The sequence below is a fragment of the Jaculus jaculus genome, chromosome 7, assembly GCF_020740685.1.
Source record: "Jaculus jaculus isolate mJacJac1 chromosome 7, mJacJac1.mat.Y.cur, whole genome shotgun sequence".
NCBI classification, from domain to species: Eukaryota; Metazoa; Chordata; class Mammalia; order Rodentia; family Dipodidae; genus Jaculus; species Jaculus jaculus.
Window position 1 is genome coordinate 12187968 of NC_059108.1, and position 16492 is coordinate 12204459.

Below are 16492 nucleotides of genomic sequence, written 5' to 3' on the forward strand. Positions count from 1 at the left end.
GTGGGGTAGGGTGAGGTGAGGTGAGGTGAGGTGAGGAGAGGTGAGGTGGGGTGAGATGAGGTGAGGTGAGGTGAGGAGAGGTGAGATGAGGTGAGGTGAGGTGAGGTGAGGTGAGGTGGGGTGGGGTGAGGTGAGATGAGGTGAGGTGAGGTGAGGTGAGGTGAGGTGGGGTGGTGTGGGGTGTGGTGGGGTGGGGTGAGGTGAGGTGAGGTGAGGTGAGGTGGGGTGGTGTGGGGTGAGGTGAGGTGGGGTGGGGTGGGGTGGGGTGAGGTGAGATGAGGTGAGGTGGGGTGAGGTGAAGTGAGGTGAGGTGAGGTGGGGTAGGGTGAGATGAGGTGAGGTGAGGTGGGGTGAGGTGAGGTGAGGTGGGGTAGGGTGGGGTGAGGTGAGGTGAGGTGAGGTGGGGTGAGGTGAGGTGAGGTCAGGTGGGGTGAGGTGAGGTGAGGTGAGGTGGGGTGAGGTGAGGTGAGGTGAGGTGGGGTGTGGTGGGGTGAGGTGAGGTGAGGTGAGGTGAGGTGGGTGGTGTGAGGTGAGGTGGGGTAGTGTGGTGTGAGGTGAGGTGAGGTGAGGTGGGGTGAGGTGAGGTGAGGTGGGGTGAGGTGAGGTGAGGTGAGTTGGGTGAGGTGAGGTGAGGTGGGGTGAGGTGAGGTGAGGTGGGGTGAGGTGGGGTGAGGTGAAGTGAGGTGAGGTGGGGTGGGGTGAGATGAGGTGAGGTGAGGTGGGGTGAGGTGAGGTGAGGTGGGGTAGGGTGGGGTGAGGTGAGGTGAGGTGGGGTGAGGTGAAGTGATGTGAGGTGGGGTGGGGTGAGATGAGGTGAGGTGAGGTGGGGTGAGGTGAGGTGAGGTGGGGTGGGGTGTGGTGAGGTGAGGTGAGGTGAGGTGAGGTGAGGTGGGTGAGGTGAGGTGAGGTGGTGTGGGGTGCGGTGAGGTGAGGTGGGGTGGGGTTGGGGTGGGGTGAGGTGTGGTGGGGTGAGGTGAGGTGAGGTGAGGTAAGGTGAGGTCAGGTGAGGAGAGGTGGGGTGAGGTAAGGTGAGGTGAGGTGGGGTGAAGAGAGATGGGGTGAGGTGAGGTGAGGAGGGTTGGGGAAGGTGATTCTGACAGGAGGTGAGGATGCTGAGCAATCTTTGATACCATGAGTCTTTGGAAAGATTAAATGAACAGGGCACTTTGTTCACAGGAAGATGTTTTTTGAAATAGAAAGGCAGAAAGTCGTTTTTCCATATTTTGGTCGGACTTATTTTGCTTTCAGTGTCCACATGCCAGGTTGTTTTTTGTTTTTCCTTTCAGTGAATTTCTCTTACATGCATCCCTGCCTATGCCGAGAAAAGGGAGCACGGATTTAAGTTGTGTTGATCACAGAAGTAACAGACTTTAGAATGTGAAGCTCCAAGGCAGAGATGCAGCCACCCATCACGTGTGTTTGCTCACGAACTCCCTCAGACAAACGGACCAGTGCAATACGTAACCTAGGCTTGCTGGGACACGCAGCCAATGTGCCATGCAAGTTCCCTCCTAACCTGGCAGCTCATGCAGTAAGTACTTTGGCTTCTCCTGTGGCCGTCTCCTCCCACAGTAGTGACAGCTCACACCTGGTCTGTATCTACTGCCTCCCGCCTCTGTCCTGCACCGGGAAGCGTCTCAGGTGCCTACCTGGTGCCCTCTTCAGTGATCACTGACCTCAGAATTTGAAATCTGTAAAGCACACGTGTGGTGCTGGGAAAATCAGGGACTGAATAAATAAAGGTTACCCACAATTCACACAGGCAATGCTGGCCCTTGTTATTATTATTTTTTTAAATATATTTATGTGAGAGAAACAGAGAGAAAGAGAGAGAGAGAGAATGGGCCCACCAGGGCCTCTTACAACTGCAAATTAACTCCAGATATATGCACCACTTTGTACATCTAGCTTTATGCGGGTACTGGGGAATCAAACCTGAGTCATTAGGCTTTGCAGCCAAGTGCCTTAACTGCTGAGCCATCTCTCCAGACCCTGTTATTATTTTTTTTATCAGATGAGCCGCACGCAAACATTAGCAGCCCACAAACTACCCTCTGAATAGCTCTTGCCCAGGTCAATGTCCCCAGTATGAAGAGTCATCTACCTTCTGCTCCTCTATGCAAAAGATGAAAGGAAACACGCTCAAAACTATACGCAGGTTACATTTAAAACCAAACCAGCACATGGTGCACTGTTTGTAAAATACAAATGCAATTTGCCTTGGCAGGAACTGTGACTTATCAAAGTATGAAACAGCTCCTGGTGCTGTGTTGATGCCACATAATCAATTTAAATGAGTTCGCTGGAACTGGGGAAAAGAATGGATAGAAAACAAAGCTAGTTCTCACTTCCAAACTGACCACTCAGGTTCTGTTTTATGTTTCTGTCTCCCAGAGGGGAGCGATTTCAGGGACAACAAAGCGTTTTCTTTCACAATGAGCAAAGTGGCAATTCTCTGCTAACATTTTCCCAAGCTGATGTGAAGGAAGTGCCCATTGGCCGTATGACCTTGGTTCTCACTGGAAACGCAAGAGTACTAGATAAAATCTTCAATGTCCACCCAGCCCCAGAGCCTCCTGACTTTCCGGTCTTTACATTTCCAAATAATAATAATAATAATAGCGTGGACGTTAAGAACAATGTCACACTGAATAGTTCCATCTGCCGGTGCACAATGGATGTGTCAGCTGTGACAGAGAATGCTCTTGTTTCCAGGTACTTAACCTCCCTCCCTGGACTGACTGCCATGTAACGCTTTGCACAGGCCATGTCAGAAGCTCTTTCTTGTGCCACATACTTCCTAAAGGCATCATGATCTCCAGGCAACGCGAGGCACAGAGCAGAATCCTGGGCTAAGCAGAGTGGCAGGTGACATGTACAGACGCCTACGTGTGACCAAGAAACGCACCTTTGTTGGGCTGGAGAGATGGCTCAGTGGTTAAGGGGCTTGCCTGCAAAGTCTACCGACACTGGTTCAAGTCCCCAGTACCCATGTAAAGCTAGATGTACCAAGTGGTACGTGCATCTGGAGTGCATTTGCAATAGCTGGAGAACAAGGCATGTCCATTCTGTGTGTGTGTGTGTCTGTCTGTCTTCTCTGTTTCTGTGTATAAATAAATAAAATAAATATATTTTTTAAAGAAATGCACGTTTGTTATCACAAGCTACTGGCCTTTGGGGTTGTTTCAGTATCTCAGTGTCCTTGAGAAAGCTGACTCACCTGCTGTCCCTCCAACAGGCATATGGATAAAACCCTGAAGAAAGTTGAGCAAAGAGCTTAAGGAACCTTAGGAAAGAACTGGCAGCAGAAGCCTTCTCAGTACTACGGTGCTGTGGACATCAGACAGACACAACCACTCAAATATGCAGCTTCTACTGGGTGTGGTGGCGCATGCCTTTAATCCCAGCACTTGGGAGGCAGAGGTAGGAGGATCACCGTGAGTTCGAGGCCACCCTGATGACATAGTGAATTCCAGCTCAGGCTGGGCCAGAGTGAGACCCTACCTCAAAAAAACAAAAATATATATATAATAATAATAATAATAATAAAATATGCAGCTCCCGCTGTGGAGCCAGTGTGATATAACCTCTGTGGAGTCCCCTGTGGTGAAAAGGACTCTGGACCTCAGGTCACTCCCGAGTGGGCAGGCTTAGGAGCCCGGCAGGCGACCACGTAGATCCCGGGCTTCCATCCAAACTCCTTCCCATGAGTCAAGTGTTTCTGTTTGCTTGTGGGTGTTCATTTACATGAAAGTGCAACATTTCAAATTTTCTCATCGAACAAATGGGCTCTAGCTTAGTCTAAAATATGTATTTCTTTATTTACAAGCCAAGAGAGAAAAGAGACAGAGAGAACAGGTGTGCCAGGACCTTCAGACGCGGCAGATGAATTCCAGGTGCATGCGCCACTTTGTGCATCTGGCTTCATGTGGGTATTGGGGAATCAAACCTGGGTTGTTAGGCTTTGCAGGCAAGTGCCTTAACTGCTGAGCCATCTCTCCTGTCCCTTAGTCTAAACTATGACAACATACAAACCTTAAAACATTACCCAATCTGGACATGACTTCCCCTGCCGCTTCACAGGCCGGCACCACATCTATTAAGGACACACATCAACTTGATGCATCACATTACGGCGGGGGGTGGGGGGGGGGGGGGACAGAAGAATTTTCTAAGTGAACTGACAAGATAATTTAAGAAAAACACAGTTACAGGCAAAGTTGCCCTCACTTAGCCGACTTTGTTCAGAGAGCAATGCCTACATTACTTTAAGATTAAAAAAAGAGAAAGAACTAATTAGATTTACAATCTGCGAACAAAATCAAAATAAAGAGCTCAAATCCAGCGCCCCCCCCCTTCTCCTATGTTGCCTGAGGGCAATAGCCAAGAGAAATTACTATTAAGTGTGAGTAATGCAAAATAGATTGTGTGAATTTCTATCTGAAATGTGTGAATTTAATATACAACTGCAAATTGGGAAGTGCCTTTTGATTTTCAAAGTTGGCTAGTTTCACAAATGTAAAAAAAAAAAAAAAAAAAAAAAAAAAAAAAAGCCACACTACTGACAACTCCAAGATGGGCCAACAGCCTGCATGGGGACTTGGAGAAGTGAAGGGGCATTTCAGAGCCCCGAAGAGATGAGGAGACTGTGGAGCAGAATCACCATTCATAACACGTAGAAATGAAACCGAAAATGAAAGAAGGAAAGAAAAACAAAAAGAGAGAGAGAGAGAGAAAGAAAGAAATTAAACCAAGATCAGCCACAGCAGGTCAGTGGCATGGCTGTGGGGAACCTCAGTGGCCAGGTAACCACTGCCCTCCTCTTGAGCTGGCAGAGGAGTTTATCAGTGACGCCACAACGAGCCATTAGATGTTTCCTTCCAGATACATGCCAGTGAGAGGAAAGTTTACAGAGCAGACCCACAGACCAAACACTGACTTTTTCTTTTCTTTTCTTTTTTTTAAAAAAAGAAGAATCAAATGTATTTATCTATTTAAAAGAAAAAGAGGCAGCAGAAGAGAGAGAGTGGGGGAGACAGAGAGGGAGAAAATGGGTGCACCAGCCACTGCAAACGAACTCCAGGTGCATGCACCATCTTGTGCATCTGGCTGACATGGGCCCTGGGGAATTGAACCTCGGTCCTTAGGCTTTATAGGCAAGCACCTTAACTGCTCAGCCATCTCTCCAGCCCATTTTTTTAAAATTATTATTTATTTGAGAGATAACAAAACAGAGAGACAGGCAGAGGGGGAGAGAATGGGCGTGCTAGGGCCTCTTAGCCACTCCAAAGGAACTCCAGACACCAGCGCCACTTTGTGCATCTGGCTTTTGTGGGTCCTGAGAAATCAAACCAGGGTCCTTAGGCTTCGCAGGCATGTGCCTTAACCACTAAGCCATCTCTCCAGCAACGCCCCCCCCCCCACCATGTGCCTCTTTATGGAGAAACTGCTTGCTGTTTAGTTTCTACTGAACACAGGGGAAAATGTGACTGCAGGAGACAGTAAACTAGGTGACTACCTTGGCTGGAAGAGGAAACGGGAGATTTCACTAGCACCATGCCAAAACACTTGCATGCACACGTGTCTGTCATGAACACTAGGTAAGCTGTGACCACTGGGGGATTTGGAACTTTTCTCAAAAGTCTAACGGCAGTGTGGACATAGCCTAGGGGCCAGCGAGTGACAGGGGAGTGGACACTTTGGTCTGATTTTCATAACTACTTTAAAAGGGACCAGCCCTTCACTTTGGCACGTGCCAAAGCAGCCATCCATCTCGTGGAGCCCCGAAGCCTTCAGTTGCCATTGACTCCATGCACCGTGACCAGTCAAGGTCAGGAGCAGCGTTCATCGTCACGGCGACAGGTGTGTGACATTGACAGAGTGAGCGAGCCTGTGAGGCACTGGGAATATGGCTCACAGAGGACTGTTGGTAAACCAGCTCTCCAGAGGGGCTGGGCTAGAGAGAGCCGAGACTTCCAGTGGGGCATGACCAGAGGGGCATATGCCCATCCCATTTTCTTTCCACAAGAAAGAAAAGACGTGGCATGACTGCAGAGGGGCTCAGGTTCCATTGAGGAGATTTTCCCGAGGTCTCCCGTAAGTAAGTTTCTCCATGGTGTTACACCAGGACTTCTTTTCCCATCTGTCCAGTTTCCATGGTGTTGGATACTCTCATCACGGCTAATCAACAGCTGAAAGTCCGAGAACATCCCTTAACAACCAACAGCTGGCTCTGGAAGTTTTTGGTCCGCACCAGCATTCACCCGTCGGCGGTGGTCACTTTATCTTCAGCACCTCATGTAACCTCTCCAAGACAGCCATTCAAAAACAACCATCCCTTGGCTTAGCGGTTAAGCGCTTGCCTGTGAAGCCTAAGGACCTCAGTTCGAGGCTCTATTCCCCAGGACCCACGTTAGCCAGATTCACAAGGGGCGCATGCGCCAGGAGTTTGTTTGTAGAGGCTGGAGGCCCTGGCGCGCCCATTTTCTCTATCTGCCTCTTTCTCTCTCTGTGGCTTTTAAGTAAATAAATAAAAATAACAACAACAACAAAAAATCCTTGCTGTGCTCTCCATTGTAAAGTGAAATAGCACAGGCGTAGAGAGGTTACATAATGCGCCCCAAATCCCACAACTTGGCTGGAGTTGAAATCCAGGTCTGATCGCACAGCTGAAGTCCTTACACCACCAAGATACCTGTCCTTTTTTTTTAAAAAAAAAAAAATTATTTATTTGAAAGAGAGAGAGAAAGAGAAAGAGGCAGACAGAGAGAATGTGAACACCAGGGCCTCCAGCCACTGCAAACGAACTCGAGACGCATATGTCACCTTGTGCATCTGGCTTACATGAGTCCTGGGGAATCGAACCTGGGTCCTTAGGCTTTGCAGGCAAGCACCTTAACCGCTTAGCCACCTCTCCAGCCCCCAGTGCCTTTCTTGATCTGATGGATGCTCAGAGGCATCTAGCGGAAGGGCAGGAATGATCACTCCCACCAACCTTCCTTGCTCAGTCACAACAGCCAACATCGGGGTTCCTTTTCTGTGAAAACTCAGCATCCTCCCACTTTTTTTTTTTGATTCTTCTTTCCAATCTGTGACACCTAACTTTTTCCTATTAGCAACTCCGAGTCTCTGTTCTGCTCTGTTTTTTTTTTCTTGAATGATTCTGGGCCCATGCCATGGAAGACTACTGCCACTCATGGTTAAGGCCAGCCAGCCAGCAGCCAAGGGAGCTCAGAGCTGACCTGTTCCACAGTGGCGCCAGAGTCCCAGGGACCTGGCCCCTCTCCTAAGGACACTCTTTACATAAGATGGGGAGGCATGGACAGCGGCCTGTTTGTGAAAAGTGAAGAAACCTTGATGATATATTCAAGTCAGGATTTTAAGACTGTGGATAAATGAATTTCATGGGAGAATATTGCAGCTCCTTACACACAAGGGCAACAAACCCCACCTTTATCCATTGTTTAGTTATGTACATATGCATATTTATGTAAAATGAAGTGTTCGCAATCATCTACCACATCATTCTCTTAAAGACGTATGAGGAAATAACTACTGCTTAAAAGAAATCTGTTCTATGAAGACAAATGATGTTGAGAAATGTTTCCATTGTTACGATTTTGTTGCCCAAAACATTGAGTCTGTTATTAAAAAACTTAAACTTGAAACAACTTTTCCTATTTGCTTAAAAAATCTTCCAGAGGAAGAGGTTCACTGGAGTCTGAACTGGTAATATAAAATGCAACCTTCCAATTAATGTGGAAGAATGCAGTGACATCACGGAAAATGCAAATTGCACAGCCAAAGTTAAACAAAAACTTCTGCATAATTAGTGGGCATGATTAAAAATGAAGCTCGGTAAGGAGCTGATCTCATACAAGCAGAGAACAAAATAAGAGTTTAGCAGAGCGCAGGGGAGAATGTGGGGGAGGGGAGGCTACAGAAAGGTTGGCTAAGAGGTTCCAGGGTGAAGCCAGATGAGAGGAACGGAAGCCTTCGCCGTCCTGCTGCAGATCAGCATGGTAACTGCAAGTGAGCATTTCACAGCGCCTACTAGAGGGGATGCCGAATGCGTCAGCACAAAGAAATGTTTCCAACGAGAAGCTCGCCACTTCAGAGATGCACACAATTTCCTTCCGTCTGGACCTATGTGCACTTTCACAATGTGGTTTTGGCAGCTCATCACCCAGGTGGCAACGGAAATAAGAGAATTCATTGTCCTTAAATTGTTCCCTCCGCAAAAAAAAAAAAAAAAAAAAAAATTATTGAGATACATTTACCTTATGACTATCAACACATAAAGCACTCACATTTTCCCCAAGGATTTTGCACTAAAAATTTGCCTTTACAACGTTTTCAAGTCTAGCCTTTAAATTCTTTATGCTGCATTTTCATCAATCATATACAAATGCTGTCAGTTACAAACTTTTTGTGAGCTAGCAACAGAGTAATGGGGTGTTGCTTTTTGTTGTTGTTTTGTTTTTTCTTGCTAGCGAAAATCCAGGCAGGTGCTCTACCACTGAACTATACCCCCGGCTCCTGCATTTTTTTTTAATTCATTTTTATTTATTTCGAGAGTGACAGAGAAAGAAAGAGAGAGAGAGAGAATGGGCACGCCAGGGCCTCCAGCCACTGCAAATGAACTCCAGATGTGTGCGCCCCCTTGTGCATCTGGCTAACGTGGGTCCTGGGGAATCGAGCCTCGAACTGGGGTCCTTAGGCTTCACAGGCAAGCACTTAACCGCTAAGCCATCTCTCCAGCCCAGGCTCCTGCATTTTTGAGACAAGGTCTTGCTATGTCGTTCAATCTTTCCTGAACGCCGACGTACTAGGCGCCCCAAGCTGGCCTCCCCACCCCCAAGGGCTCGACTGCAAGTGTGCACCACTATCCCTGGCTGTAGCTCACATTTTATCGCTGGCACAGTGTGCTCAGAGCTCGGGGAAGACTTTCCTAGCCTAGTGAACAGGACTGGTCCAATCTGGCCCCACGGGTCAAGTGGAAAGGTGCTGAAAGCCGCAATACCTTTTGAGAAGGAGAAAGAAAGTCACTGATTTGATTTCTATAAACATTACTCCTAAAACCTCAATCATTTTATAATTACATTTCTTTTTTTTTAATGTTTTTATTAGCATTTTCCATGATTATTAAAAAAATCCCATGGTAATTCCCTCCCTCCCGCCCCCCACGCTTTCCGCTTTGAAATTCCATTCTCCATCATATTACCTCCCCATCACAATCATTGTACTTACATATATACAATATCAACCTATTAAATACCCTCCTCCCTTCCTTTCTCTTCCCTTTATGTCTCCTTTTTAACTTACTGGCCTCTGCTATTAAGTATTTTCATTCTCATGCAGAAGCCCAATCATCTGTAGCTAGGATCCACATATATAATTACATTTCTTATATAAAGAAATTATCACATGAAAAAGGGATAAAGAGGTAAAATCATGTCTCCTAACGTAGGAGATTTTGCATCTTCGTTTAAATAAAGAAAAAGATTTTAGAGCCGGGTGTGGTGGCGCACACCTTTACTCCCAGCACTCGGGAGGCAGAGGTAGGAGGATCTATGTGAGTTCGAGGCCAGCCTGAGACTACATAGTGAATTCCAGGTCAGACTGGGCTAGAGTGTGACCCTAGCTCGAGAAACAACAACAAAAAGATTTTAATTAATTTGTGTGTGGGGGGGGGTTGCATGTGGATGTGTGTACCAAGGTCTTTATTTGCTGCAAAGGATGTTCGTCAGGCTTTGCGTGACTATTGGGGAATTGAACCCAGACTGGCAGACTTTGCAAGCAAGCACCTTTAACCACTGAGCCATCTCCCCGCCCCTCAAAAACTTTAAGTGTTCTTAAAAAATTAATCTAGGGCTGGAGAGATGGCTTAGCAGTTAAGTGCTTGCCTGTGAAGCCTAAGGACCCTGGCTCAAGGCTCAATTCCCCAGTACCCATGTTAGCCAAATGCACAAGGGGGCGCACGCATCTGGAGTTCGTTTGCAGTGGCTGGAAGCCCTGGCGTGCCCATTCTCTCTCCCCACCCCCGCTCTCTCTCTGCCTCTTTCTCTCTCTGTCACTCTCAAATAAATAAATAAATACATAATAAATTTATAATTGTTTAAAAAAATTAATCTAGCATTAAAGTTTTTCCTAAAATATTAAGAGTCCTTTTATAGCACAAACTAATTAAATATATAAGCAATTGTCTGACTTTGAAAAGATGTTTCTCCTCAGTAAGGAACTCAGAGGAAAAACATGAAAGTTTCTATTAAAAGTAAGGACTGAAGGTTATTTCTCAGGACTAGTAAAATTGCATTTCATACAGTTTCCTACCAAGAACTGTTGGAAATGGTGTCTTTCTGGAAGCATATTTGAGTGCAGCGTCTGGCTGCCTTAAGCAAACTGCTTTTGTTGCTACGTTTCTGCAGATCTTTCCCAGAGTCACGGCGGCTTCTGACATTTTGTACAATTAGTTGTCAGCATGTCTCCTTCTACCTTACTGCAATGACCTTACTTTTCTAAGAAGATTCCATACCATTAACTTGTTCAATTAGAGCCAAACAAAAAAGCTGTTCTCAAAACCCGACTGCTAGGCAACGGAAACATGGTGAACAAAATCTCAGGTGAAAAAATACTCCTCAAATAAATAAGAACAATTATAGTAACTCCACAATAAATTATTAATCCAACCGAGGATAGTATCTTGTTAAAATTTGCAACTATGAGTTGAGAATCCCTAATCTGAAAATCCCAACTTTTAAAACACTGATGTGATGCTCACATTTTTCAAGATTTTTGAGCATTTTGGATGTCAGACTTTTGGATTGTGGATGTTCAACTTATAAAAATCTATGCAAACAATCTAAAATCCAAAGAATTTCAAAATCTGAACCTCTTAGTCCTCAGCATTTTGGATAAGGGATACTAAACCTATCCAGGTAAAGCCTAAAAAGGTAACCACCTGGAATTTAAATGAGTATTTTTTCAGGTATATAAATACAAATTCATATAAATTCAGCATAAATAACAGGTAACTTGTCTGGTCTACCTGAGCTGCTCACCTCTGCTGAATCTGGGAGACATTCAGCATAAATGCTCTGTGTCTTCAAGAGCACTCAGTTATTATAAAGCCCTTTATTGATACTCACTTAAAAAAAAAAAAAAAAGAAGAGCAGTTCTCACAGCAGCAAAAGCAGAGTAATTTATTAGCCTAACTTCAAGGCTAGCTCAGATTTTGAAATATGGGCTCTGAATCATAAACTGAACTAAAACAGTCCATCCACACTTATTTATCACAGGGGGAAAGTTCTGAGCAGGAGAAAGGCTCTTGAAGGCTATGAGAATTCACGAGAAGGGTTCCTAGAACTTCTTGGAAACCAAACTGTTCTTAAACAATAACTTTGATGAATTAAGTGCAACTGGATCAGAAACACATGGTTTAAACTTCCCTTCAAATGATTTAAAAATTAGAGGAAATGTGTAAAGTATGCTAGAGAAGTGTTACAAAACGTATTTCAGAATGCTATAACAATAGCTCGAGGTGTTTGACAAACCCCAAATGAACACAACTCATCCATCCCTAATTGCACACCAAGTACGCACACTATAGTTTTAAGATTTATGTTATGGGATACAGTAGCTGAGCTGCGGTTAGTTATTTGTTTAAGACGTTATTTAAGATGTGCTAATTAAATGACATGTTGAGCGTCGGGCACTAGACTCAGCTCTAGAGCAGAGCTTCCTGGAAACTGATGACAGCCATACATCTAGCTGAGGGCCCTCGGGCTGTCAGTTGGTCAGTAGGGAAGTAATAGAAATCGCATTACAGCTCCATGCCCCTTAAGTTGGTGGCCTGGATGTAATTCATGGATGCTCCTAGAATGATTTAGTTCACTTCGTAAAAGCTTTGTCTTAAGAAACCACAGTCACACGTGTGCATTCTGATGTGGCAACAGCATCAAGTTCATTTAAATCCCATGACACACGTATATGTAAAAATATAATACATAAATATACTATGCTGTATTTTATAATCATATATGACATCATGATATTAAAAATATTATATTTACATTATTATATATGAAAGATATAAAAAGCAACCAGGGCCTATTATGGTAGTCTTCCTACAAATCCTCAAGAGACCAGAAGGTCAGGAGAGACGTAACAGTTCAGAACTTCAGGAAACAAGGTGAACGCGCTATTTGAAGAACTGGTGTGCTCCACGTGCGGGCTTAGCTTTGCAGAGAATAATCTTGGAATACAGCAGAAGCAAGACTCTTGGACCGACACCAAGCTGGGTTCTAATCCTCTTCCTGCTCCTTGGGCACCTTGCACTGACAGCGGGTCAGGTCACTCGACAGCCCGCTTGCCGCCGCCTTCTTCTTCTTTTTTCCAGAAGGTAATGTAGGACCTTAATAAGGCAATAAGTATACAGCATGTGCTGAACATTATGGACGTTAGTTCCGGGTCTTGGGAACCAGTTTCTTAATTATCACCAATGAATGAATAGGTTGAGCATCTCTACTTCAACACGGTCCAAATTCTGAATTCCTGACAAGATGCCACAAGTGGGAAATGCCACAGCTGACTTCATCACAGGTCGCAGTTGAAAATATAGGTGCATTAACTGGGGTGACTCAAAAGCCATCACAATGCTGAGAAGTGACAGTGGAGTGAGAATTGAGGCAGCTCTATCACAACTTCTAAGGCTCAGGGTCCATTGTGGAAGAGGTGGTGGAAAGAATGTAAGGGCCAAAGGAAGGGCAGGACTCCTTACAATGCACTCTTCCAGACACAAAACGGTCTTGGATATCCATGACCTCACAGTGCCTGATGCTACCTTACCTACACAAGACCATCATAATAGGAGGAAAAGATCATGACATCAAAATAAAAGAAAGACTGATTGAGAAGAGGAGGGGATATGATGTAGAGTGGATTTGAGGGTGGAGAATGGAGGTGGGGAAGGGAATTATCATGGTTTATTGTCTACAATTACGGAGGCTGTCAATAAAAAGTTCAAAATAGGGCTGGAGAGATGGCTTAGTGGTTAAGCGCTTGCCTGTGAAGCCTAAGGACCCTGGTTCGAGGCTCGGTTCTCCAGGACCCAAGTTAGCCAGATGCATAAGGGGGCGCATGTGAGTGGAGTTCGTTTGCAGTGACTGAAAGCCCTGGTGCACCCATTCTCTCTCTCTCTATCTGCCTCTTTCTCTCTCTGTCACTCTCAAATAAATAAATAAAAATGAACAGAAAGTTGAAAAATATATTAAGATCACTTCCTACCTTTGGGTATGGAGTATATGTGAAATTTGGGTTTAGGCTTGGGTCTCCTTCTAACATAAGTATATATATACACACACACACACTCCAAAATCCAAAAAAAGTTTAAAGTCTTAACTGCTTCACACAGTCTTAAAAGCCCTCAGCAGATGTCTTGCTGTCTCCTGTGCTGACTTGCTGGAAGCCTTGTCGGCAGCTGGCTTCTCTATCAGAGCTACACGTATGTCCTCAGGTCTCCATGGGATCATCTCTTCACCCTGAAGATGAGAGGACAGGACTGTTGTCATTTGCTCCCCATTTCAGGTCTGGGTGACGGCGAGACTCTCAAGACTCGCATGGACGGTCTGAAGACAACGTCGGGAAAGCAAAGAGCTCCACTAACCATCAGGGGAACAACAGAAAGCAATTACGGCCACCCGAGTCTCCTCAAGGTCCTGCGGGAGCAATGGTGACACGGAAGGCCCAGGGGTGCCCGGCGGAACCCTGGCCAGGCGCAAGAGGTTGTGGAGGGAAGCACGTCAGTGCCAGCTTCCAGAGTGGAGCTGACGGAACTGGCCAGGTGACACGTGGAACCTGTCGCGGTCGGGTTCGCATTGCTGGTCGAAATCACCTGACCAAGAGGTTTATTTTGGCTTACAGGCTCGAGGGGGAAGCTCCACAATGGCAGGGAAAATGATGGCATGAGCAGAGGGTGGACATCACCTCCAGGCCAACCTAAGGTGGTCATTAGCATCAGGAGAGCGTGCCAAACACTAAAAAGGGGGACACTGGCTATAACACCCATGAGCCCGCCCCCAACAATACACTCCCTCCAGGAGGTGTTAATTCCCAAATCTCCATCAGCTGGGAACTAGCATTCAGAACACCTCAGTTTATGAGGGACGCCTGAATCAAACCACCACAGAATTCATGCTTGTCTTCCTGCCTGGACCTTGGAAAGGAAGCAGCGGACGCAGGAAAGTTCCAGGCAATGCTCCCTACCCTCTCTCATGGTGGTTTCTGGCTCAACTCCTGGTTTTTATGGGCAAGCCTCCAACAACGAACCATGCCCTGCCCCAACCATGTCACGTCCCCAGGCAGCACTGGACCCGGGTGCTGGACACAGTGGACAAGGCTGTCGGCAGAGTAGGACACTTCTGATCCCTGACCCCTCTGCTCCCGCTTACCAAATTCTTTGCCTTAATACATTTCAAGAGATCCAAACATGGCTCACAGTCACAGGATGAAGAAGGGAGGAAGACCACAGGATTGTTTCCGGGCGCACTGCCCATGCAGATGTAACCCAAATGCACGGCTGCTGAACCGCACACAAATACTGATACCAACTTGGACTTCCTGGGGCACCTCTGGGACCCAGAAGCAAAGTTCAAAATGCCATGGAGTCCGGAGACATGGTGGAGGCAGGCACAGCGCTCTGAGAGCAAAACTCCGCCCTCCTCTCTAAAGAGCCGCAGTCACTTCTCGCGGCTCACTGGTCAGTCTAGTGATGGTGAGGATTGGAGAAGGAAGACAGGCCGTCAGTCTGATGCTCATGTGTGGAAGAAAACAAATACCAACCAAGTGCTTGGTTCCCACAACAATGCCGAACCACAAAAAAGAAAATCGTTCAAGATCTCTAATTTAGGATCTCAGGGTACAAGTGTGATGTACTTTCACCTCATCTAACCACAAACTAAGCAAGTTAAACCAATTACACACCTATCAGAATGGCAACCAGCAAGCCAGTGCCATCACCAGATGCTGATGAGGATTGAACAACAGAACTCTTGCTGCTTGCCTATGCAAAATGCAAAATGCAAAATGGGGCAGCCGCTTTCGAACACAGTTTGGCAGTTTCTTAGAAAAGTAAAAATACAAGCTGGGCATGGTGGCACATACCTTTTATCCCAGCACTTGGGAGGCAGAGGTAGGGGGATCACTGTGAGTCGGAGGGCAGCCTAGGGCTACAGAGTGAGTTCCAGGTCAGCTAGAATGACAAGAGAGAAACCATGCTTCAAGGGGGGGAAAAAAAAAATCACAAGAAAGGGGCCGGGAAGATTGCTCAGTGGTTAAAGGCGCTCATTTGCAAAGCTTGCCAAACCCAGGTTCAATTCCCAAGCCAAACATGTAAGGCAGCCTCAAAAAGTAGTGCAAGTGTTGGGTGTTCATTTGTAGAGGGAAGAAGCTCTTCAGAGCCTGTACACACACACACACACACACACACACAAATTAAGGTTGGGTTGGAGAGATGGCTAAGCAGTTAAGGTGCTTGCCTGCAAAGCCAAGGCCCTCATTTAATTCCCCAGGACCCATGTAACCCAGATGCACAAGGCGGCACATACATCTGGAGTTCATTTGCAGGAGCTGGAAGCCCTGGTGCACCCATTCCCTCTTTCAAATAAATAAATAAATAAAAACATTTTATAAAAAAATTAAAGTACCATGTTCCAGGGATCACACCTGTAGGCATTGCTCAAATGAGCTGAAAGCACAGGTGCGTGTGCACAGCGACACCTGGGCACAGGTGTTCATCGTGGCTTCACTTCTAACTGCGGGGCTTGGCGGCGTTGAGACATCTTGAGTAAGTGAAAGCTCGAGTGAATTAGGCTCAAGCCGAATGTGGCAGCGCCATGCAATGGAACTTTGTTTGGTGCTAACAAGAAATCAGCCGCCAAGTGAAAAGATGTGGAGACTCGTGTGCGTCTGCCTGAATAAAGCACAGCGTCTGAGGGGGACCCGTTCTGTGATTCCAATGACACTCCATCCTGGGAAAGGTTAAGCTAGAGGCTGGGAAGAAGCACAGAGAGGAGTGGAGCGGTGAAAAGATTCTGTATGGAACATTACGGGAGGGCACGGCATGATGCTTGGGTCAAAACTGGCAGCGCCGTGCATCACAGACCGAAGCCGGATGGGAACGCTAGACGTTAGCAGCAGGAACGAATCGGTTCTGGACACGAGGTGGTGGCTACTTCCTGCTCTCACAAGGGCTCTTGTTACCTCCACAAGACCCACACAACAGTGAGCCCCTCAACATTCCTACATGGATGATGGGGGAGGCGCAAGCACAATGAAACATACCAAAACGGAAGAGGGACTAGCTGGAAAGAAAGAAGCGTTCAGTGGAAGGGAATGGGGAGTGAGACGAGAAGGTAATGTCAGGGCATTATGATCTAACTACGCTATGTTCACATATGAAAATTAACAAACAGTTGAACATAATGGGTCAGTATCA